Below are 24,811 nucleotides of genomic sequence, written 5' to 3' on the forward strand. Positions count from 1 at the left end.
ACCACTTACAGTCCTAGGCAGGTGTTCTAGGTCAGAAGAACGAGGAAGGCTGTCCCTGGCAAGGCCTGGCGCTGGGTGTGGAAAAGCCTACCGTGGGATGACTGGTTGCTGGGCCTTAATTTACCATAGCCTTTGCCTCCTCCTCCCTGTCCTCCCCTTTTTCCCTGTTTCTACCACTCTTCTATCCCTTGTTTCTTTCCTCCGCTTCCTCCCCTTCTCATACCTAGCCTCTCTCTGTGGAACACTCTTCAGGGTAAGGGTGGGATCTCTGGTCAGCTAAGAGGGCAAGCAAGGACTGCCCAAGCCCTCCTCAATTGGACTCCCTTTCTGGCCTGGGCCTTGCTCTATTTCCCCTCTGCCCCCTCCCCCAGCTTTCAGCCCCAGGAGCCCAGGTGGGGGTCTCTGGGTGGAAGATGGGGTGAGCTAGTGAAAGGAGGATCTGTCCTATAAGTGGCTTCTCTCTGTTTCCTGCAAAACTCATACTCTCCCTATCATTGATCACAGCTCCAAGGAAGGAATCAGTGGCCCAGAGAGAAGAAATCTCCCACAGAGGAGCTGCCCCAGCCCCCCTGCCCCCAGCGTGTGCCCGCTGCCCACTGCAGCAAACCCTCCCCAGTCTGCTTGCTGGGAGCCATTCAAAGGCTCCTCTGTTCTCCTTCCTTGCTCAGGGCTGAGCAAGATACCGCAGCGCTGGGCAGGAAATGCTAATCTCCCAGATGTTCTCCTCCGTCCTCCCTGCTCCGTCACCATCAAACCCAAATCCTGCACCAAGTGGCAGGAGCAGAACTGGGCCAGGGCAACACCAGGGTGTGCCCAGTTTTCTCCTTGCCCCCCATTGGCTCCTACCCCAGCTGACAGGCTGGGCTCTGTGGGGACCTGAGCCTGGGGCAATGCAGATAGGGGGATGGGGCTGTCTTCCCCAGGAAGGAAGGCAGGCAAAGGGCAGGAACTGGGAGGTGGCATCTGAAGAGGAGAGAAGCCAGGCTCCTGGCCTGATACCAAACTGGGAGGAGGACCTGGTTGGCAAGTAGAGCATTGAGGGGCTCCTGAAACTGATGGTGCCTGAGATTCCAGCTGAGCCTTTGACCAGGGATTGGAGCCTGGGGGATGCTAGATATGGGAGTGGTTGGGATGCTTGTGGCCTAAGGCTCTTGCTGTGATATGTGTGTACCTGGGTGGACTGTGGCTAAGAGGACTAGGATGCTGTAGGGCCTGGCGCTGTAACAGAAAGGCTGTTGCCTCTGATTGCAGCTAGGAAAACTGTTGTGATGCTATGATGCTGGTGTGCCTAGGCTATAGCCAGAAAAATCAGATTACCGGAGAGGCTGTTGCCAAGCCGTGTGTGTGTGTGTGTGTGTGTGTGTGTGTGTGTTCGTGTGTGCATGTTGAGGGGAGAGCTGTAACTGAAATACTGTTGGGCCTGAAGCTATAGGTGTGAGGCTGGCACACCTGAAACTGGCTATAGCGAGGAAGCTGTTTTCTGTTCCTATGACATAGGTAAAGCTGTAGCTGGATCCATTGCCTAGGTCCTAGGAGATGAGAGGCTGTTGCTAGGAGCCTGTACCTGGGAGGAAGGCTGTTACCTGGGATAAGAGCAGAGCTACTGTTGTGTATAGGACTGTAGCTGGGATGCTATTGGTCCTGAAGCTATTGCTGTGATGACAGCATACTGGGGATTGGCTATAGCTAAGATGCTGTTTCCCAGGCTTGTGGCTGGGCTGTTACTGTGTGCAGGACTCTAGCTGGGATGCTGTTATGCCTGCAGCCATAGCTCTGAAGCTCAAGTGTAGCTGGGAGGCCATTTCCTGGTAATATAGCTAGACCACTATTGTGTGGGGGCCGCAGCCCAGACTCAGTTGCCTAGGAGATGAGAAGCTGTTCCCTGAGATGCTGTTCTGGGAGGCCGAATGCTACCTGAGATGGGAGCTGATCTACTATTGTGCTTGGGACGGTTCCCAAGTGGCTGTTGCTGCGTCTGTGGCTGGCTGGGTGGGGGAAGGCGAGTTTTGCCTTGAGGTCTGGGAGATACCGGGAGCCTGAGGCTGGGCGGGGGCTGCTGCTCTGGGGAGGCTTCAGCAGCTGCTCTGCTGTGGAACTGGGAAGCCTGTTTTCATTACTGTTTTAACTCTTTTTTTAACCTTGTTTTTCTCTCGGCTGCACTTTCGCTCACTCATTAATTTTGGTATTTTTCTCACGGTGCCTCAGCCCCTGTCATGGATGCCATGGCAACAGGAGGCAGTGTGCACAGCGCCAAAATATCTGATCAAAAAATAACCAAAATAAGCAAACACCAAAACGGCTGTGTTGGGGGGTAAGGCCAAGGGAGAGCCAATGGCTCAGGTCCAAGAAACCCTAGGCTTCCAAAGGACCCATTTCACACCCCCCTCTTCCCCAGGGAAGCTTTGCTGAACCTTCTGATAACCTGGGAGACCCCTTCCCAAGGGACCCCCACAACACATTCTCCCAGGTCTCTGAGATCTCCAATGGTCGCTGCCCAAGAGGCAGCTTTGCCCGAGGTGGGAGCATTGAGAGGGTCAGTCAAACCTCTAAGAAGCTCCCCCTCTGCCTTAGCCACACACATCTGCACCCACCCATCCGTCTCCTGGTCCCTCCTTCTTTAGGCTTCTTCCACCTTCTCTGCTCCCAACCCCTGCTCTGGCCACTTCCACTTTCTTCTTTTCATACCCCAACATTGAGACAGGATGGAGAGAGAGGCGGAAGCTGCAGTCTCCAGGCCTGCCCCCAGCTCCTCAGCGGAGGTACTAAGGAGGGAGCCTCTGGCCACCTCTAGCTCCAGCTGCCCAAGGGGAGATTCCTGAACAGCCCTGAACACCCACTCCAATTTCCCCTCCTGTTTCTGGGCGCCTGCTAGTTTCCTGGGGGCCTCCTTCTCTCCAGTGGAGGGGTGAAAGGATAGAGCTTCATGTGAAATAGGAAGGGGCAGAGCTCTTGGTACTACCTGCCTCCCTTCACCCACTAATTTCCCCTCTGAGGGGGCTTGTCTAGAAGTCTGGAACAATGAGAACCGGACGAACAAGAAGCTCCTCCTCTCTGCCTCAATCACATCATTCGATTACGTCTCTCCGTTTCCTCTTCTTCATGCCCCTCCCCCAACAGTGAAAGTCTCACTCCCAACAGGTCTCCGTCCCCTTCTGGGAATAGCTGGAACTCACCTCCTGCTCCTCACTTTCAATTCCTATCCCCCCTTCCCCCCAAGAGCAGTAGTGGCCTTGGCCTCCAGGCAGAGCCTTCCTGGGCCTGTTTCCATAGAAACCGGGTAGTCTGTGCAGTGCAGGAAGGGGAGGGGAGACAGGAGCAGGGAGGAGGGACCAGACCTCAGGGGCAGCCCCAGAAGAAGGGACAGGAGCACTGAGAGAAAGGAGGAAGCTACCTCATCCAAAGGGAGGGTGAGACACTGTGTTTGGGGAGGGGAGAGAGGAGGTAGCAAAAGCTTGGTAGGTTCTGTCCCCACGCAGCTTGCTCTGCTGCCTCCTGAGGAGGGGGCAAACTGTCTCCTCCCCTGACATAGGGAGGGGGGTTCCTCTTTCCCCACCCCACTAAAAAAATCCTTCTTTACCAGGACCTGCGTGATCCTAGATGAATCTCTTTCCCAGGAGCCACCAGTCTCTAAGACGGGGACCATAGGATACCTTCCCTCCCCCAAGAGTTCCGCACTCGCCTCAGCCCAGTGGCTCCGTGCTGTGGAGGCTGGGCAGCCCCGGGACCCCGTGGCCGCTGCTGACCCCGTGGCGTGCGGCTCTCAAAGGCCCCATTCATCTCTGGGGGCTGAAGGCACCAATTGTCCCCGGGGGAGGGGTGGGGGCAGTGGAGGGTCTCGACTCAGAAGGAAGGAATGTGTCTGGAGAAGTTGCCCCCAGGGCTGCAGTCTCCAGGTCCCCACCAGATCTCCATCGAGACTCCTGCAGGACCCCGAGCCCTTTCCCCCACTAGCTCCCAGAAGCCTTCGCGCTTCTCCCGAGGGTGGGAACTGCCGCGGCGCTGGAGAAGCCTCGCCCCACCCCTCCGGCTCACTCCGGAGAACGTTTTCTGGGGCTGGGAGCTGTCCAGCACCTCGGGTCCTGACGGACCGCTGATTCGCCTAGGTACCATCGCACAAGAGGGTGCTCAGGACCAGCCCTGGGGGCTTGGGAGCTCTTCTTCACCCAGGCTAAGACCACAAACGACACCTGGCTGGGTGGGCATGAATGCAGCTCCAGACTAGGGAATCCATCGGTGCTGAGAACCGACCCAAGGGAGCAACTTGACCCTTACCCTATCCGAGCAGAATCAAAGGGTCAAGTGCCACCAGGCCACTCCCCTGGAATTCTGTCTCCGACTCTGCAGAAGAAAGAACCATGAGAGGTCAGGCCGTGCCTCTCCCTCCCCCCATCTCTCCCCCTGCCTCTATTTCTGTTTTCCTCCCTCTCTCCTCCCTCCTCCTCTCTTTCCCTCCCTGCTGGGTTGGGGGGCTGCTGAATTATCATTTCTCAGCTCTGCTAATGTGCTCCCTGCTGCGGGGAGGGATCATAATTCTGGGAGATGATTAAGTTTCAAATTGTTTTTCTTTGTGTTGTTGAAGATGAGGCTTTAATATGGTCCCTCCCCAGACAGGGGGCCTGGCCTGGCCCAGCTGCCTGCCTCTATCCCCCCTCTGCTGGCCCTCTCCTCTTTGATAGGTCAGGTCTTGGACCATGTCCCTTGGGGTCTCCTCTAAACTTCCGTGTGTGGGGAGGGGCATGGACCTACCCTTGATTCAAAGGGGAATACATATAATGTAGTGGTGAAAAACACTTGTTTTGAAGTTGGACAAGTCAGAAGTCAAATCCTAACTCTGCTTCTTACTACCTGTATGACCTTGGATGAGTTACTTAAACTATGCAAGCGTCGGTTCTTCATCTATTAAATGGTGATAATTTAATAATTGCCTCATAGAATGCTTATGTGGATTTAAAATGATAATGCTTATAAAGTGCTTAGCAGAGTGCCTGGCCCACAATAAAAGTTGGTAAATGTTAGTGGTTATTAGTACACATATACCCCATCCTGTGTGATCCTGCCTCCCCCGTTCTCCCTAACTTTGTTCTTCAGTTCAGTAAATGTATATCTAATGCCTACTATTTTCTAGGTACTGTGCAATAGAAATTAAGTTATCCAGAAGGAAGGAGTTTGGTTTTCTTGCTTATCTACCCTCAAATACCCCTTCATTCACCTCCTTCCCTCCTTCCAATTTAAGTTCACTCCCATTATATCCTCCCACCTACTTCCAGCTCTTCCTTCATTATTCCTGGTCCATTCTTTCTTTTTTCACTGCAGTCTTATCACTTCACCTTGATTCTTATCCTCCTAACACTCATGCATCTTTTGCCTTCTACATCATTCTTCATCCCATTTGGGGCCATCGTAGTGAATAAAAGGGCTGAATTTTCAAATTAGGAGAGAGAATCCTGAGTCATTCCGTGTGTGTGTGTGTGTGTGTGTGTGTATGTGTGTGTCTAAAGGTCACAAACATTAATTCCCATTCAATGGTGGGTCTATAGCAGACTTCTGAACTCCCACTTCTGAACAGGCTTATTTGCCTGTCTATACCCTATGTATAAGCCATACAACCCTTGAAATATGTCTATTTCTTTGCCTACCTACCTACCTGCTCTGCTTGCCTCTATCTCTTTTACACTCTGAGTGGGAAAGCCTGCTGATTGTCAGTAAGCGAAGCTGATTCATGATAACATATTTTTGTCTCTGCCCAACTGGCTTCCTACCCTTCACCATATTGGCTTTTTCCCCCTAGTTTCTCCAAGAAGTCATTTCATAACTTTTTGAGGGCTTGATTCAGTGCAGGAAACAGAAACTACTCTAGGTATTTTAAAGTGAAGGAAATTTAATATAGGGAATTAAGTGCTTACAAAAACATTGAAAAGACTTGTGGAATGGACTCCTAGAAACTGTACCAAGAGAGCTAATACCAGGAGGGCAAATACATATACATGATAAGAAAGATGGGGGCTCAAAAGGCCACACTGGAACTATTGAATTAAAGAACACAGTGCCAGAGATTTGCCATCTAGGAATTAGGAAGAAAAGACTAGGAGACTGGAATGGCTGTTACAGGAGAATCTCATGTCTCCAGGATTCTGCTTGCCAGCAGAAAGCCCAAAATAGCAGAAAGAAGGCCTCTTCCTCCTTTCTGCCTTCCAGTCGCACAAGTGCACTTAATTGTAAGGGAGTCAAGGAAGTGTGTTCTAGCTTTCTAGTCTCTGTAACACAGTAGAAGAAAGTAGGAATGGAGGATGCGTGCCAATTGACCATATTCAACACTAATTTGGACCTTGCCCTTTAGGAGTTCACAGACTAGAGGGGATAACACCAGGATCAATGCAGGGTGAAAGGATGAGCCAGAAAGTGTTTGTGACAGACCAAATTTCAGTCACATGAGGTCTGGGATCTTAGTAGTCTTAAACTAATTCCAGACCTAATTTGGAGCGATGGAGCTCAGGCTCTGCTAATCACTGGAGGAGCAAAGCTGAAGTCAGTGCACTAGGGAGAGAGGGGGAAAGAAGGGACCATGACCCAATGTCCAAGATGATTCTCACTTCCTGGAAGGGGCTGTACACAGTACTGCAGGGGCCTAAGTGTAGTCCCAAGAAAACAGGGCCCATGCTCAGCGGCAGCTCCTTCCTCACACTGACTAGTTTTGGTTTGTGTGGCCCTATATGGCTCATCTGTCACTGCCTCAGACCTGCCCATTCTAAAATGAGCCCCCAGGATCACCACTAGGGGAAGAGAAATACAGAGGGAAGGCTAAAGTGGGCCCATCTCTCAAGCAGGAGGGCCTGAGCCCAGGAGTGTTTTGCTGGGGAACGTTGAGGAACTGACACCTTCCAGCTGTCTATATCTGCTTCCTTCTGCAATTCCAGATGTTTTGGCATCTCTCCTCCTCTCTGACTCCAGGAATCAGGAGCCAAGTTCAGGTGTTTCTAGGATAAGAAAATAGTGGCAGCTTCCGAGATCCCAAATAAATCCCAAGTTCATAAATGACATCAGTTTATGTCTGCTGAATGAGTGTGAAAGTCTAGGGATAAGAGGTGGGCTGGCATCTCCTCATGGGCTTAAAATGGAAGGTAGTATATCCTGGTGGGTGAAAGTTTGGCCTCAAAAGTCCTGTCTTGGCTCAGCTACTTCCTAGTCATGTGACCTTGGGCCAATGACTTAATCTCTCTGAGCTTGTTCCCCATCTGTAAAACGGGAATAATATGTACTTACCTCACAAGATGGTTGGAGAATTCATTGAAATAATTATATATAAATATGTGTAAAATGCTTAGTCCAGTTCCTGACATATAGTAAGCTTTCAATAAATGGTAGCTGAAGGTATTTTTGTCATTATTATCAATACCATATGTTCTCAGCAACAAACATCTTCCATCTTAATTACCAGAAAACATCTAGAAAAGGGGGTTCCTCACACAAGGCTTGCTCTAGAAGTATGAGCTCTTAGTCACATTCTGGAGAAGTGGGGAGCGAGACCAGGCCAGGATGCCCCTCAAGCCTGTTCCCTCCATCTGAGAAATCTCTGTCCCATTGAGTCCTAGTGCTGTCCCTGTGTGGTTCCATTGGGCATCCTAACATGCCCCAGGGAAGGGGACATGCTGTTACTCTGGCAGGTGAGGAAGGGAGAGATGGTGATATTCAGAGGCCTAAGATCAAGAGTTTGGAACTGTCTGCTTTTGTGCCCCTTTCTCTCCTCTGCGCTCCTTTCCTCAAACCCTCCAACTTCATTTAAATTTTATTGAACATCTACTATGTACCAGGCACTATGCTAGGCACTGAGGGTACAGTGAAGAACAGAGAGAAAGGCAGCCCCTAACCAGCTGGAGCTCTCAGTCTACTGGGACCACAAATTATACAAACATAATCACGCAAATAATCATTTAATTACAGTTATAATAGGTGAATCTAAGAAAATGACAGAGAGTGATGAGAATGGATATGGGGGAACTTAACCTCCCTTGTTAGATGGGGGAAGAGAGAATGGGCAAGGAAGGCCAGATCAGACCTGAAGAATGAATAAGTCAGCCAGCCAAGGAGGGGGAGGTGCCCCGGGCAGAGTAAGTTTCTGCCAAAATGTTAGATGATAACTTTATGGTGTGTTGCTTTGACCAGAGGCATTTGATTCTTAACTGGGGACTCCCAAAGGGATAAATATTTAATGGTGGGATTTTTGAGAGTCATGTGATCAGCTGATAGGGTCAGGAGGACTTCTCAGCAGCATTCAAACAAAACCACGTGACCAGGATGCCTATCTCTGGGTATGTAGTGTATGTGTGTGTGTGTGTGTGTGTGTGTGTGTGTGTATAGGAGTGTAAATGCATGTTTGTGACTGTGAATGTCATTGCAGGTGTGGATGGATAAATGCAGAGCTATAACTAATAATTTTGACATCTGGGCCAAGCAGCAGAAACATATCTTTAAATCAAGGGAACGCCAGCTCTTGGCGGGGTAGGGGGAGAGCAGAGAAGGAAAACTCTTCCCCCATACACACATAGGAGCCCCAGCAGTTGAGTTCCCCGCTCTTGACCTTGGACATCCCAGATCATCCATCTCTACCAAGTGTCAGGGGCAAACTAGCCACCCCTACTAGCGAAGCATTGGTAGGGGAGGTAGGGGAGAAGAAGCTTTAAACTTTGCATAGTCTTTTAGAAAATCATTATTTAAAATCTTGGCTCCTTCTGTATTTTTGGTCCTGGGTGCCTGGTGAGTGTACCTTTATTGAGACTTTGAATGTATATGTGCATACATGTGTGAGAATGTTGACTGTATGTGCTTAGGCGTGTATGAATAGGTGTTTGGGAGCTATTGTGTAAATTGTGATAACTAAGAGCCCCTGTGAGTTTGGGACCAGCAGATGTGTTTGTGTGCTCCTCCCCTCCCATGATGCCTGTTTCCACTGATCTCATGAGAAGCAGTGGTTGGGATTATCTGCTGCTCAGGGCTGAGTCCCTTCATATTAACAACAGACTGAAAATGTACTGACCGCAACAAGGCAACAGAAATAATATGCTCACATTCACCTTCATTCTACAGAGCAAGTGGAACCTGGGCCCACTGCAGTGGGTGAGCTTCAATAATTCATCCCAGCTGCCAATGTGGTATTGCCATAAAGCTAATTTAACACTGGGGAAGCCAGGGGAAATGAGCAGTTATATAATCACCTGCACTGTGGTCACTCTGTTAGCTCTCTGGTGCTACAATGGAAAGCAGAATCCCAGAATGGCAAGAGGCTGGGGAGGTCACTGCGTCCCCTTCCCTCCTTGCAGGCAGTTGACTTTCTGAGGCTGTTAGGATGGTGTTCTATTTTCTTCTTGATGATATTCTTGAATACAGACTTCCCACCGCATCTCAGGATTTGAACTTCCCAATAGTGAAGGAGATGTTTCCTAGGTTAGACCAAGGTCTTTTCTGTATCTCTTTCCGAGGAATCAAGCCCACTGGCACTTTCTATGGAGTGTGACAGTGGGAGAAGTGAGGTTGAGGTTTTTGCTGGAGAGAGAAGGAACCTATAGCTAATGTCTTAAATGACATCCAACAACCTGTTTCATTTTCTTCTTTCTCAAATATGAAAATCACTCATTCAACATACAAAAAATGTTTATTGAGTTCCTATCTTTCTTTGTTTATTCAGTAAATGCTTAGGAAGCATCTACTGGTACTAGGTAAACCACACATTGTGGCTCCTTGCCTTTATGAATTGACAATATAGCAAGAGAGAGAGGCATTAAACAAATAAACACATGAATAAGTACATAATTGCAAATTGTTGCTAATGCTACTTATTTCTATTCATGCATTCATTCAACAACCATCAGTTCAATGAGAGAAAATAACAGTAAGGAACAGCTTTGGAATAGGGGGTGGTGTGCACGGGGTTAAGGCTTTGCTTCTTGCTGCAAGCAGGTGATTAAACCTTACTGGGGCCTGGTGAGAGAAAAGGAATTGGAAAAGAAAGATCTGAGTTCAAATTCTGCCTCTGCCACTTTATAGTTGGGTGGCCTTGGGCAAGTTATTTCTCTCTTTCAAGTCTCATTTACCTCACCTATAAAATGGAGATGATAACATTTCCCACTTTATAGGATTGTTGTGAAAAATTAAGTAAAATGATGTTCTAAAGTGCTTACCAGTGCTTGGCATATGGTAAGTGTCAATAAATTACTATTATTGCTATTATGATTATCCTCAAACGCTCCAAGTTCTTTATTACCCTCAGGCTTTGGCACCATTTATTCCCTCTGCCTGGATCACACCTCGTTCCCTTTACTCATGTATATGCATCTTTCAAGTAACAGCTGAAGTATATTTCCCTGGAAGGACTTTCCTGACCCCTAGATCAGTGGCTCTCAAACTTTAGTGCATGTGAGAGTCACTGTGTGTGTCTGCTTACTACAAAGCAGATTCCTAATTTTGACAAAGTATCATGGTGGTGTGAGACGAAACAGTAGGGGAAACTGAAACTGGATGAGAGATATACAGGAACTCTGTACTATCTTCACAACTTTTCTCCAAATCTAAGATTATTCCAAAATAAAAAGTTTATTTAAAAAAAGCAGATTACTATGCAAATCAAAACCACAATGAGATATCACCTCATAATATCAAAAAAAAAAAAAACCCAGTGTATGACCCAGCAATTCCACTCCTAGGTATATACTCAAGAGAACTGAAAATAGGTACTCAAACACACACTTGTACATGAATATTCATAGCAGCAATATTCACAATAGCCAAAAGGTGGAAACAACCCAAATGTCCATCAATGGAAAAATGGATAAACAAAATATGATGTATCTACATAATGGAATATTATTCAGCAATAAGAAGAAATGAAGTACTGATATATTCTAAACATGGATGAACCTCAAAAACATTGTGCTAAGTGAAAGAAGGCAGACACGAAAGGTCATATGGTGTATGATTTCATTCGTATGAAATGTCCAGGATAGGTAAATCCATAGAGACAGAAAGCAAGTTAGCGTTTGCCAAAACATGGGGGAGGCGGACAGGGGAGTGACTGCTTGTTGGGTATGGGATTTCTTTTTGGAGTAATGAAAATGTTTTAGAACTAGATAGAGGTTATGATTGCACAACCTTGTGAATGTACTAAATGCCACTGAAGTGTATACTTTTAAATGGCTAATTGTATGTTATGTAAATTTTACTTCAATTTAAAAAAACCAGATTCCTGGCCTCACGTTCAGAGCCAGTACATCTGGCACGAGGCCCAAGAATCTGAATTTTCTTTTTTTTATTTTTGTGAGGAAGATCAGCCCTGAGCTAACATCCGTGCTAATCCTCCTCTTTTTGGTGAGGAAGACCGGCTCTGAGCTAGCATCTATTGCCAATCCTCCTCCTTTTTTTCCCCAAAGCCCCAGTAGATAGTTGTATGTCATAGTTGCACATCCTTCTAGTTGCTGTATGTGGGATGCAGCCTCAGCATGGCCGGAGAAGCGGTGTGTTTGTACGCGCCCGGGATCTGAACTCAGGCCGCCAGTAGCGGAGCGCGCACACTTAACCGCTAAGCCACTGGGCCGGCCCTGAATTTTCTGAAAGTACCTAGGATGCCTCTGATGCAGGTGGTCTATGGACTATATTTTGAGAAACATCACTGAACTGTGTTAAATGTCCTGTTGATCCTCTCCCTAGATCCTGAGCCTCTCCTTTTGTAACATACCTCATAATTGTAATTCCTTATCTTGCACCTCTTTTCTCCTAGACTGCAAACTCTATGAGGGCAGGGCCCATGTTTTCCCTCTTCATCATATCATCCCCAGCATTTAGAAAAAGCACCTGGACATTACATGTGCTCAGTCTATGTAGGGTGTATGGGATTAGCGAATTGGATTAACTAGAAGGGGTCAGAGCAAAAGGGGAAAATCCTAAGGAGTCTCCAGCCCAATAATCCACAGTCTACGTGGTGGGTCGAAGGTTTAAACTCCCTTTGCTCCATGACTTCCACTACGTGATGAAGTGTATCAGCCCCCAGTGTGGACATCAGCACACTCTGGTTGGGAAAGAAGGCTTCCCCAGTACCCCAAACTGGACTCCCTTTGGGGAGGCATATCTAGGGAGCTCATGGCCAAGCCTGGGCATAGCAGTCTCGGTTCTGAGACCCTCGGACATGGCGTGCAGAGGTGCACACCCCTGTTGGCATCTCCTGGCTGGAAGATTCTGGCCAGGTTTCCCTGGCCTCCTGGCTGATCCCAGCGCCTTTTGGCTGGGTGTCTGCTCTTACTCTTGGCTGCTTCCATGGCGCCTTAGAGCACACAGTCAGCAGAATGGCTTCCCTCACTGTCACAGAGCTGGGCCTGGGCCATCCTACTGTCGCCTGTGCTGACTTCTGAGGCCTCTGCCACACTGCAGGAAGCATGAGGCAGCCAAGAGGGTGTAGGTGAGACATCTGGGGACTGGCTGGAACCTGTTGCCTGGACCTCTCATATGGGGCCTGCACAGATGTAATTTCTCCTCACTGCTCTTACTCCTCTCATTCAGGGCCCTAGAGTTCCCCTCCACTCTGAGGGGGAGAGTGAAGTTTCTGACTCTGCACTAAGCTTATAACTGTCAATTAACCTAAATCCATCACCCGTCCGCCAGACATATGCACTTGCACGCAGAATACCGCAAAGGAATTCTGTGCTGCAAAGGAAAAACTAGGAGCTTTTCTTAATTTCATCATTGGCTAATTAAGTGGCCTTCTCCAAGGCCCCAGATCTTTCCCTCAACACGAAAAAAGTCACTTCCATTGGGCACATACTGTGCACGAGGCAACGGAGCTCAGAGCTTTACATGTGTTACCTCATTCAATTCTCACGCGACCCTACCAGGTGAGTGATGTTTTACAAACTTAATTGTGAAATATAACAGATACACAGAAGATGTCTAAAAAGTGTATATGAACCATTTAACACACACTTGTTTCCTATATTAATATATTATGTATTATTATTACATATATTACATGTGTGATAAACATTCCCTTGCTTTGCTTTATAGTTTTATTACCCATGTATGCAATCCTAAATCATATACTTTAGTTTTGTCTGTTTTGTAGCTATATATGAATGGAATCATACAATATATATTCTTTTGAGTTTGCTTTTTTTTTTTAGCATGAATCTTTGTGGAATTAACTTATGTTGTTTCATGTATCCAAAGTTAATTGATGTTCATTGCTGTACATTCCATTGTATGAAATGTCACAATTTATATTTCCATTTATTATAGATGGATGTTGGGGTTGTTTCTCCATTTTGGGCATCGCAAACATTCTTGTACATGAGTTTTGGTGTACGTGAGTCCATAATTTTCTAGAGTATATAATAAGTAATGGAATTGCTGCATCATAGACTATAAGTATTTTCAGTTTTAATGGACAAGCGTAAATATTGTTTTTCACAGTCGTTGTGCGAAGTGTTATATTTATCCCTTTCATTTTACTGTTGAGGAAACTGAGGCTCAGGACTGTTCATCAGTAGTCCAGAGTCACCAGCTCCCAGAGGGTGGAGCTAGGACATATACCGAGTCAATCTAACTTTGAAACCCATGCTCTTAACCAGCTCACTACCTACCTTCTGCTTTAATTAAGGTATACTCAACTGCTGTAACTAGAAAGCCAGTAATAACTCAGTAGCTTAAAAAATATAAATGTTTATTTCTTTCTCATATAATGTTCTGAAGAGAGTGTTTCAGATCAGCAGGCAGTTCTGTTCCACAGTCATGAAGAAACCAAGGTTACCCTAAAGCCTTGTCTTGGGGTGCATGGTTGAGGGCAGACTGCTGCCATGTTTGAGATCCAGCTGGTGAAAGAGTGGAAGCATGTGTTAGGGTTTATGTATGTGTAAGGTTCTTTCTACAAACGTGGCTCGGAAGTGGTCCATATCACTCCTTTACTTAGTCACCTGGCCATACATAGCTGGGATGGACACTGGAAAATGTAGACCCTGACTGGACAGCCACATCCCAGCTCAATTCTGTTGAAGAAGGGGAAGATGGATTTTGGTGGATAATTAGCCATCTCACTACAAAGTATTGCCCTCCCTCTCCCGTTATTTCTGGGGTTGTTTCTGTCCTGCTTACTTTGACTAATAATTTTCCCCTTCTTTTCTACCTCATGGTAATCTCAAGGATAAATCATGTAGCCAATGAGTAGGCTTTAGTTCAAGAAGGCAATAGTTTTATTCTAGGTATTGTTGGGCAAAGTGAAGAGACATGCTCTTGTATACAATCTGATTTGTCTCCAATAAACATATTTTGAGAGCTTACTTCCTGTAAGGCACTGAGCACATACAGAGACATCAGGTTTGCTTACCACCCATGGGAGTTCCAGAAAACAGCATGCATAAATGAAGGGTTAAGGGCATGTGCACCTACAGGATGAGCTTAGAACCAAATCATCGAGTCCCAGATATGCAGCCATATCCTGCCCTGCAAGGAGAGTCCCACATAGCACATGCAGAGAAGCTTGGACTGGATGGGATACACATAGGGAAGGAATGTGTATTCAGTATATGCTTCACAAAGGATGGTGCTATGGAATGACCTCACACTTTGAGTAATCCCTTGATTCTACTCTGGACTGGAGATATAGCCTTGGACCTTAGCAACAATAGGTCTTAAGGGGCTTGGTCTGTGGAAATCTTGGTTTCTTACATTCCAATGGTCCCGTTCAATGGTCTGTGGGTTTCCTAATACCTAGAGGCATCTTCAAATAGAAGGGGCTGTCCTGCAAGGGGCTGAGTTCTCTGTGCCTGTCAGGGAAGCCTGCATGGATTAGGTAGGAGACCCAATGAGATGACCCCCAGGTCCTTTCAAATCTGGGTCTACGTTCCAAGTTGAATGGATATTGTTTGAAGGTGTCAGACATTCTGAACCACTAACTTCTAGTCTATTCTTCTGCCTCATGGTAAAAAGGATACCCCCTTTCTGCCAAGCAGATGGCCTATCCTGGGAATCCTGGACGAGCACTTGAACAAGGCATGGGAGTGGGAAGGATGAGGATCAGAAAGACCTAGGAGTGTGTCCTGGCTCTGTTCTAGTTGGGCTTGTCTCTTAACTATTCTCAGCCTCAGTTTCCTTATCTGTAAAATGTACCTCTATCTAAGAAAGAAATAATAATTATCCCCACTTTACGGATGAGGCATCTGAGGCTCAGAGAAGTTAACTTGCTCAAGAATTCACTATACAAAGTAGAGTCAGGGTGCAAACTCAGGTAGTCTGACTCCCGAGTCGAAATTCCTAACTAGCAAGAATCACTGCTGCGGTGGAGGTGTGGGAGATGAGTCAGGGTAGGAGGAGATACTCTACACATTTAATGCAGACAGCCACTGTTAGATGTGTCCTGGTTTCCAAATTGTTAAAAAGAGAGTAAGTGTGTTTTAGCGTGAAGGGAACACGCTATTGTGGGTGGGCAGGGAGGAGAAGGAACAGAAACTCAATGTGCCTCGATTCTCTCTCATGCTGTGTCTTTCTCGGGTTTAGAGCCCAGAGCAGGCCCCAAGCAGGGGAACAGCCACGTTAACACGGGCCTCGGGCGCCTGCTCCCCAAGATGAGGACGTGAAGCAGCCTTTTCCGCAGGGTGCCACTGCTCTCCCTTCCCCCGCAGCCAAGGTTGGGAGGAAGGAGGAGGGGGTGCAGCGGTTGCCACAGTTTATGCTCCTCCAGAGTTTCGGAGCAAGATTTCCCCAAAAAGCCATATTAAATAAATAAAAGGAAATTCAGCAGATGGGAACATGAATCAATGAAAACTCCCAAATGAGTGCAAAGATTTATGTCAAAAAACAAAATATCAACATCTGGGAGCTGCCGCGTCTCCTCTTGGCTGCTCGTTTGGAATGGATTCTCGGTGTCGCTTTCCGCCTCTTTCTGGCCCTGGGAGAGGACAGAAAGAAATAAAGAATGAAGCCCATTTTAAAAATAGTCATTTTTTAATCAGAAATGAACTCTGTTTTCCCCCTCTAGGCTGGAGGGAACGTGATCCGGGCTGCGGCGCCCGGCCCCGGGATCGCGGGGAGAGAGAGCCCCCTGCCGGTCGCGGAGGGGCGCCCCTCTCTCCCAGTCCCCGGCGGCTCTCTGGGGTTCATTACCTCCAGATTGCACAGCCGCCGCGGCAGCGCGAGCGCGCGCACACCCGCGCCCAGCGCACTGCGGCCGCGCCCGGCGGCTCCCCGGCGCCGCGCGCCGACTCGTCACGTGGGTGGGGGCCCGGCCAAGCGACTGGGTGGCCGCTACGGCCCGCAGTAGGGCCCACAGGCACGGAGCTCCTCTGGCCAGAGCGAGCCTCTGCGACGGTTCCCCCAATTTCGGGGAGAAGGATGGGGACATGCGGCGAAAGATGAACCTAGGCCTTGAGGAACATGCAGCACAGATCAAAGACGCACTTAGCTCTTAGGCTGGGCCTCACAGGGATTAAGAGGGCAGGCATTGGATCCTGATGTCTAGGTTCAAATCCCAGCTCTGCCACAGCCAACTCTGTGACCTTGAGCAAGTTAACCTCCCTGAGCCAGGGGTTCATCACCTGTAAAATGGGAACAATACCACCAGCCACTTAGGGGAGTTGTGAAAAGTAAATGAGAAAACACACGTAAAGTACTTAGCACAGTGCGTATTTATATAAAATTGAATAAATGTTAGCTATAATCCTTAGGATAAAGGCTCAAATTCTCATCATAGGCTACAAGGCTCTCACAACCCATGCTCCCAACTCTGTGGCCTTGGAGAGGCCACTGACCCCCTCCATCATTGGGCTCCAGCCACATTAACCTTGTCTTCTAATGGTAGCCTAGTTCCCTTCAGTCTCACGACCTTTGCATGTGCTGTTTCCTTTGCGTGGAAGGCTCTTTTCCACCCTCCACTTCAACTTAGGCTACGCTTTCTTTCAGCCTCAGTTTACTTGTCACATCATCCAGAAAACTCTCCCTGATTCTCCCGTCCCCCAAATGTAGTCTCTGCCCTGTGCTCTCAGAGCAGCCTGGGCTTCTTACTAGCAATGCTCTCAGTTGTAGTGTATCATCAGTTTTGTCACATGTTTAACATCCATCACCCCCTAGACAGTTCACTCCATGAGGCCAGGAGCTTATCCTACTGCATTCACTGTGGTATCCCCAGCCCCGAGGACAGTGACGGGCCTAGCCCCTCTGTTTGTGGCGAATGACCGAGAGTGGATGGTGGGATTCTGAGTCCAGAAGGAGCCTTGAGTCTTCTATATTGTTTTACCAGTTCCTTCCAACAATAAACATGTGTTTATTAAGCTCATCTATGTGCCAGGATCTATGCTGGGCACCAAGGACACAGATCCCTACAGTTCTATCTCTAACCTAATGGAGCTCACAGTCCAATGGCAGAGACAGACATGTAAACAAAGGACAACACAGGTGGGGTGAAGACAGCAGTCAGGGTGTGTGTGGGGAATGGGGATGGCTGTTCCTACAAGGACAGGGCCCTCAGCTCCAGGCAGTATAGGTGGACTAAGCTACATACTTTACCTGCATTATCTTACTAAAACTCACAACTATTAGATAGGCCTACTATCATTCCTATTGTAGAGATGAGGCATAAAGAGGATGAACAACTTACCTAGAGTCACCATGATAGTAAAGGCAGGAGTGGGATTTGAACAGGGGCACATTCTGCTTCAGAGCCACAGTTCTTAACTACTTGGCCCCCCCCCCAGAGCAAAGAGCTAAGTTACCCTCCCTGCCCAAGACCCCGTTCTGCACTGGGTGAGAGCGGGCCCCTCACAGTGTTCCGCCAGTAGGAATGCCGCCACCCAGAAGCAGAGAGGGAGGTGGGAGCGCAGGGCTGAGGGGCAGGTGGAAGCTATACACCCTGCTCCGCACATTGAGCTTAATGAGGAGTGTTCAACAGGGCGGCGGAGGGGACCTGCAACAGCTCAGCTAAAAACAGGAGCGCCTCTGGTTTCTTGCTGCCAAATCCCTAGCGCTTGAGGGAGGCCCCAGCCTAGCAGGCTTAGCGCCCCGAGGGTGCTGCTCTCACCTTTCACACCCACCTCGAAGCTCCACGGATCCTGCTACATCTCCTCTCTCCACCCCTGGGGCTTTTTTTTAAAGGTTGGATTCACATCCTCCATTTGCTCTCTTTTTTTTTTTTTTTTTATAATTTTTTTTATTTATTTTTTTTTCCCCCAAAGCCCCAGTAGATAGCTGTATGTCATAGCTGCACATCCTTCTAGTTGCTGTATGTGGGACGCGGCCTCAGCATGGCCGGACAAGCAGTGCGTCGGTGCATGCCCGGGATCCGAACCCAGGCCGCCAGCAGTGGAGCGCGCGCACTTAACCGCTAAGCCACAGGCCGGCCCACCATTTGCTCTCTTAATGGCAGCCCTGCCTGCCCACCTGCATTCCAAGAGTCAGCCTGCACAGGGTTTGGAGGCGCACAGGGGAACTGTTCTGAGTCTTCTCTGCTCAGGCCTGGCTGAGGTTAGGTGGGGGGTTCCTTCGAGGATTTGATGAGACCACCCCTCTTTTTCAAGTCCCCCCACCCTCCAGCTCTCAGAAAGCTGCATCTTCCAGCAGTGTCTGGAGAATTCTGACAGGTGGATCTGAGGTCACAGCAGGACATCTAATAGAAAAGTCTAGCAGGTGATAGAAGACTAGATCTCAGGAAAGAGAACAGGGTAAGGCTAATAATTGTTGCCGTTTATTGAGTCCTTTCTGTGTACCAGGCACTACGCTAACCAAGCACATTACGGGTGATTGCTCAGTGAATCCTCATATCCACCGTGTCAGGAGGGTACCAGTATTATCCCTATTTCACAGATGAGGAATTGAGGCTTCAAAAATTTAAGTAACTTTCCCAAGTTCACACAACTACAAAGCAGGGGGAGGGGTTAAACCCAGCCCATTAGGACTCCAAAATCCAAGCTCTTAACCACTCTACTCTCGTTTAGGAGTCAATGACACAGAATGGAGTTCAAGAAAAGAGCAACGGGCAGAGAACTGAAAGGTGGGCAATGCTTGTACTCAGGGTCAGGAGGAGGAAGAAGCAATGACAGACACAGAATGATCAGGAGGTAAACAATCAGGGAGATGCAGTGCAAGGGAAGCTGGGAAGGAGACTGATTCAAGGGCCTGACTCAAAAGATGGCAATTTTTACAGGACCTGGTGACTAGCTGGATGTGGGAGTGTCTGACACCTTTGAGGTATCTGTGCAGATCACGAGAAATCCAGAAAGAGAGCTAAAGAGAGGACTTACTTCACTAGCTCTGAGTCTACAGTCCTGGTCTTTCCTGGGTTCCAGTTGCATCCTGCCTTTGGGGTCCATTAGATGTCCCCCCACTCCTCCATATCCTGATGACACTTTTCTAAAAAGCCAGCTTCAATGAATTTCTAGTATTTGCAATAAGAGCCTAAACTAATGTGGGGGAGGGCAGAGAAGGGAGTTGAGCCAACCCTGAGTTCAAGGTTTCTTTCCTGAATGCTTGGGGAGATGATACGATTGACAGAAATAAGGCAGTGGGATAACGAGGTGGTTTCGTACATGAGATTTAAGGAGTGGATGGTCAACTGAGTCAAGTGCTCTGGGTCAAGCAGATTGATTGAGCAAAGGCCCACTGTGGATAATGAGGTGGTCTTTGATGACCCTAGTGACAGCTGAGTCAGAAAAACAGCGATGGAAGCTGGGAGACAAAGTTGAAAAGTGAGGGAGTCATGAAGGAATGGGAGGCAGTATGTGTGTTACTCAATTAAGAAATCTGGCCGTAGAGAGAACAAAACAGAATAGTAGCTGAGAAGGGCAGGAGGATAAAATAAAGAATCTTCCCCTCAAGATAGGAAAGGCCTGTGTATATTTCATAGGCAGAAAGAAAAAAACTAGTAGAGAGATGTGTGCTTTGGCATGAGGGTCAGGATAATTATAGACATAAGGTTCTCAAAAAGAGAGGAAGGGAATGGGACTGAGCAAACACAGTTTGGCCTTAGAACAAAGGGAAGAGACAGACCTCTCCAAAGGAGTCTATGTTCTTGTCATTTCCTCTAACTCACATTCATGCCTTAGATTTATTTGTATAGCGTGCAACTCAACATCCACAGCTGTACCCACAGCTGCTCTCAAGTTAGATCCTTCTTCATCATCACCATTTACTGAATATGTGCCAGGCAATTGATCTGTGTTATCTCATGAGAAGGGTACTATTAGCATTCCCATCCTACAGATAAGGAAACTGAGGTAAAAGATAGGATAGTTCACATGACCAAGGTAACCTGGGTAAGTGGGAGGGCTGTGTTGGATGCCAGGCAGTCCAATTCCAGAACCAGCTCTGAAACTTCAAAGAGTTGAAAATGGTTGCCTCTAGGGAGTAGGGCTAGAGGGTAGAGAGCTGGGTGGAGCAGGGATCTGCTGGGTTTTGTTATCAGCCGTTTAGTACTGTTTGACTTTTTACGAGGGTAGGCGCGCTCTTCTAACCGACGCTTAACTCAGCTGAGGGGTAATATCCGCTGAGCCTGGCACACACCCTGCTCTTGGCAGGCAGGCTCTTCCTTAACACACTTCACACTTAGGTTTAAATTGTTTGACTACCTGGCCAACCTCATGTCCAGATCCTACCGGGTAAAAGGCTTTCCATGACATGTACTTTTTAAAATAAAAACCCCAGAAAACAAAAACAAAAACTTGTACAAAGGAGGTTGTAATTTTGTATAATAAAAATTCCCACTAATAAAAAGCAAAAAGAACTGATGTCACTGCTGAGGTGATGACTCAGCCTTCTCAGTGACGAAGGTGAGGTCACTGGCTAGAAGGGACAGGATGAAAATGAGGACTTGGGGCCGGCCTCGTGGCTTAGCGGTTAAGTGCGCACGCTCCGCTGCTGGCGGCCCGGGTTCGGATCCCAGGCGCGCACCGATGCACGGCTTCTCCGGCCATGCTGAGGCCGCGTCCCACATACAGCAACTAGAAAGCTATGCAACTATGACATACAACTATATACTGGGGCTTTGGGGGAAAAAATAAATAAATAAAAATTAAAAAAAAAAAAAGAAAATGAGGACTTGGCCCCCTCCAACCCACCTCCACACATCAGCCAATAGCCTTTTTAGGATCCTTCAGGCCTGATCATGCCCCTGCTTCCTTCCTTGATGTTCCATGCCCTCAGGACAGAGTCCAGACATCTTGGGGAGCTTACAAGACTTTACGATCTGGTCCCATTTACGTCTCCAGACTAAAGGGCTATCAGTATCCCATACTACCCCCTCCGCTACTCCCTACCCTCCAGCCCCCGCTGCCTCCTCAGCTACAGCCACACTGATCTTCAATTGTGCTCTCTTTGCCTCTCTGGGACATAGCACCAGCTGTTTCCCCCGCCTGAATTGTGTTTTCCCTTCCCTTCTTCATCTGGCTAGTTCCCAGTCCTCGTGATTCAGGTTCATCAGTTTAGATGTCACTGCTTCCAGGAAGTCTTCCTGACTTCCATACCCAGGTTACGAGCCTCCCCTGGGTGTTCCCATAGCACCTTGTACTTTCCCCACTAAAGCACTTTCTAGTCTCCAAAAAACCACCCTTCCCAGTATTCATACCCTTGTGTCTTCCCCTCCCACACTGATTCTGGGCTGACTCTGTGAGTTGCTTCAGTCAACAGCGTGCAGGAAAAGTGATACTGTGCAGGTTCCAGGCCTATCCTTAAGAAGCCTGGCAGCTTCCACTTTTGTACTTTTAGAAGCTCTGAGCTGCTATTTAAGTTCAGCTACCCAGCTGGAGAGGCCCTGAGACTACAGGGAGAAGGAAAGAGGCTCAGCCTTTCCAGTGTCCTAGTTGAGCCTTCATATGACTCCAGCCCCGCTGCCATCTGACTGCCACCTCATGAGAGACCCCAAGTGAGACCAGCAGAATCGCCCAGCTGAGCCCCGTCAATTCACAGAACTCTGAGAGAGAATAAAATGATTGTTTTAAGCCACTACATTTCGGAGTGTTTGTTATGCTGCAATAAATAACTAAAACACCATTCTGTATTTTAGTTGTCTACTAAATTAGTGCCCTGCTAGACTATTTTCTCTGTGAGGGCAGGGACCACATCCATTTTTTAAAAATTGTGACATACTCGGAACATTCTCCAGCACAGAAAAAGCTCTCATATATTTGATTAATGCAAATTAAGAATGTCTACAAAAACAAAGGCAACGACAAATGTCTAGAACACTCACTGTGGTGAGTACACAGTGGCCTCAACAAAGGTGATTAACTGGACATCTGGGCAGTAGGTTCCCAATGTAAGTTAGACAGCTTCCCTTTGTGGAGGGATTGAGTCAAACTGACTTTGGGCCACAAGCCAACAACACAGAGCAACCTTGGGAGCAGAAGAGGATGGCCGACGGTTTGGCCTGGAAGTTCAGGCAAAGCTACAGGCGAGGGAACACAGTTGCCATCCCCGATGGTGCTGCTCTGGGTGACACTGAACAGGTGATCTGGTGTGTCAGGGAGGACTCCAGCTGCCCTCACCATCTACCCCTCACACAAGTGGTCTCTTAGCGTTCTCAGGCTTCCAGGGACAAGAGACGTCATAATGCCATTTTACATATGGGAACAGACACCTTATCTTCTTCGAAAATTTTCAACTAGCTTCAATCACGGAGGGCCCTCAATGTTTGTGTGTGGAATGAAGACATTTCCACTCAAATCGATAAATCCCATGACTGGGGTCTGGTGCTCTTGTCTGTAATCATCAGCAGCACAAGGTGTCCAGTCAACGGGCATTGTTTGAACATCTTCTGTGGGCTGACAGTTTATGTCAAGCCCTACGTGGGACGTAAAATGGGAAAATGTCATCCCTGCCCTGAGGGAGAGAACTGGGGAGACTACACTTACACAAATGAGATAAATAAATAACAGGACAACATATAATTACTGATAAAGTGTGTGGTAAGAAAGTAAGTGCTACAGGAATTGGGAAAAGCGGAGAGCAGAGAGGGCTCAAACAGTTGGGGAGTCGTCACTGAAGAGCTGGGTGTGGCCCAGCCTGGAGGAATGAAGTGAACTGCAGACAGGCTGAAAGCAAGAAGGGTACGGAAGTCCCAAGAGAAAGAACAGAGCAAAACCAGCATGCTAGTTATTTTTATCTTGAGGCAGCAACACAAGGAATGTGAAAGGTGGGTGCCCCAAATCCCAAAGCAAGGATATTTCTGAATAGTTTCCCAACACTCACACTTCTGGGCCTTTATTTATTCAGTTTCTTCTGCTTGCAATGCCTTTCTCCCTTCTCCAGCTGGCAAACTGTTACTCATATTTAAAGGTCCAGCTCAAATGCAACTACTTTCCAGAATTCTTCCATGGTATCCCATAACCCAGTGCTCATGCTTCTGTTGGAACATATCTATTACCTTTGCCCACTCACCTCCTCTACCACTGCAATAGCAACTAACATTTATTAGGCTGTTACTATGTGCCAGGAACTATGCTAAACATTTCATTATTTTTTAAGTTTTTCTTTTTTTTTTTTTGGTGAGCAAGATTGTCCCTGAACTAACATCTGTGCCAATCTTCCTCTATTTTGTATGTGGGATGCCACCACAGCATGGCTTGATGAGCATTGTGTAAGTCAGCGCCCAGGATCGGCCTGCGAACCCCGGGCTGCCCAAGCAGAGCACTCGAACTTAACCACTACGCCACTGGGGCCAGCCCCATCATTTTAAATGTATTATTTTATTTAAACCTCACAACAAATGCATGAGGTATTATTTTTCCTATTTTATAGATGAAGAACCTGAGGCTTAAAGTAGTTAGGTAAACTGCCCAAGAACACACACCTAGGAAGTAAGAAAGCTGGGATTCAAACCATTTGTGGAACTCCAGAGGCCACTCTTAAAACACTGGACCATGTGTTCCTGGAGGCCACAAATGATCTTAACTCATCTGTCGTCTCAGATTTTAGGATGGTGGCTGACATATGGCTCAAAAATTGTTGAACAAATTAATACAACAGTCATATCGCATTCCTGGGTCTAAAAGTAGATACAACAGTACTCTTTTACCCCAGGTAGAGACTTCGACTTACCCAGAAGTCATGTACCTGGGGGAAAGGAGGAGGAAGGCTAAGCACCTTACATTTGATTTTGAGCTCCTTTATTTTATGGATTCAAGTGTGGTGAAAGAGGAACCATTCTTTCCCCAACAAAAGAACACATAGATAACATTGGCTGGCTTTGAAGATGAAGGCTCTGATTAGCAGGTGTGTGTGGGGGAGGGGTCTCCTCTTAGGTATTTTGAAAGCAGCAACTCAAGTTGTTCCTGTCAAACTAAGAAGGACCAGTCGAGATCACTCCATCTGACCCTATCATGGAGCAGACTGAAGACCAGACAGGGAAAGGGGTCGGCCCGAGGCCACACGGTGAGACACAACTGAACCAGAGCTGCATCCCCGGAATCAGAAGCCTGCCTGCGGTTTTTCATCGCCTACCCAGTAGGGCCCGGCCCGCATCTGCAAGCAGGTGACCTTGGACCGGAAGCTCGGACTACGCGCTTTCGTCGTGGGGCCCTAGCCTCTCCTCCGCCCACTGGGCCTGGGTACTCCCACCTCCTCCAGCCTCCGGGCTTGGGGAAGACTGTTCCCCTTTCGCGTCTCCACGGTGTCTGCAAGGTCCTCTTGCGCCACCGAGGCCTCTCGAGAACGCTTCTGAGGCGGTTCGGCTTCGCCCCCTAGGACCCCCGCCTCTGCGCGCTCGCCCCATTCTTGCGCGGGCAGCAGATGACACCTCCTCCACGGGAAGCCGGGCCCACATGCCCACGCCCTTGTCTCAGTTCACCTCCCCGGCAGTCCT

General features: G+C 48.0%; 1 long non-coding RNA gene across 1 annotated transcript; it reads right to left on the reverse strand.

Annotated features, from left to right (window-relative positions):
• Positions 1-15,799: 15,799 nt before the first annotated feature.
• LOC131406959 (uncharacterized) lies at positions 15,800-24,657 on the reverse strand. Its single transcript, XR_009220410.1, has 2 exons — positions 24,568-24,657; positions 15,800-15,916 (listed from the first exon to the last, which is right to left on the reverse strand). It is a non-coding gene; the product is annotated as an uncharacterized LOC131406959 (long non-coding RNA).
• Between the last annotated feature and the right edge of the window lie 154 nt (positions 24,658-24,811).

Source organism: Diceros bicornis, chromosome 1, assembly GCF_020826845.1.
Source record: "Diceros bicornis minor isolate mBicDic1 chromosome 1, mDicBic1.mat.cur, whole genome shotgun sequence".
Lineage (NCBI taxonomy): Eukaryota > Metazoa > Chordata > Mammalia > Perissodactyla > Rhinocerotidae > Diceros > Diceros bicornis.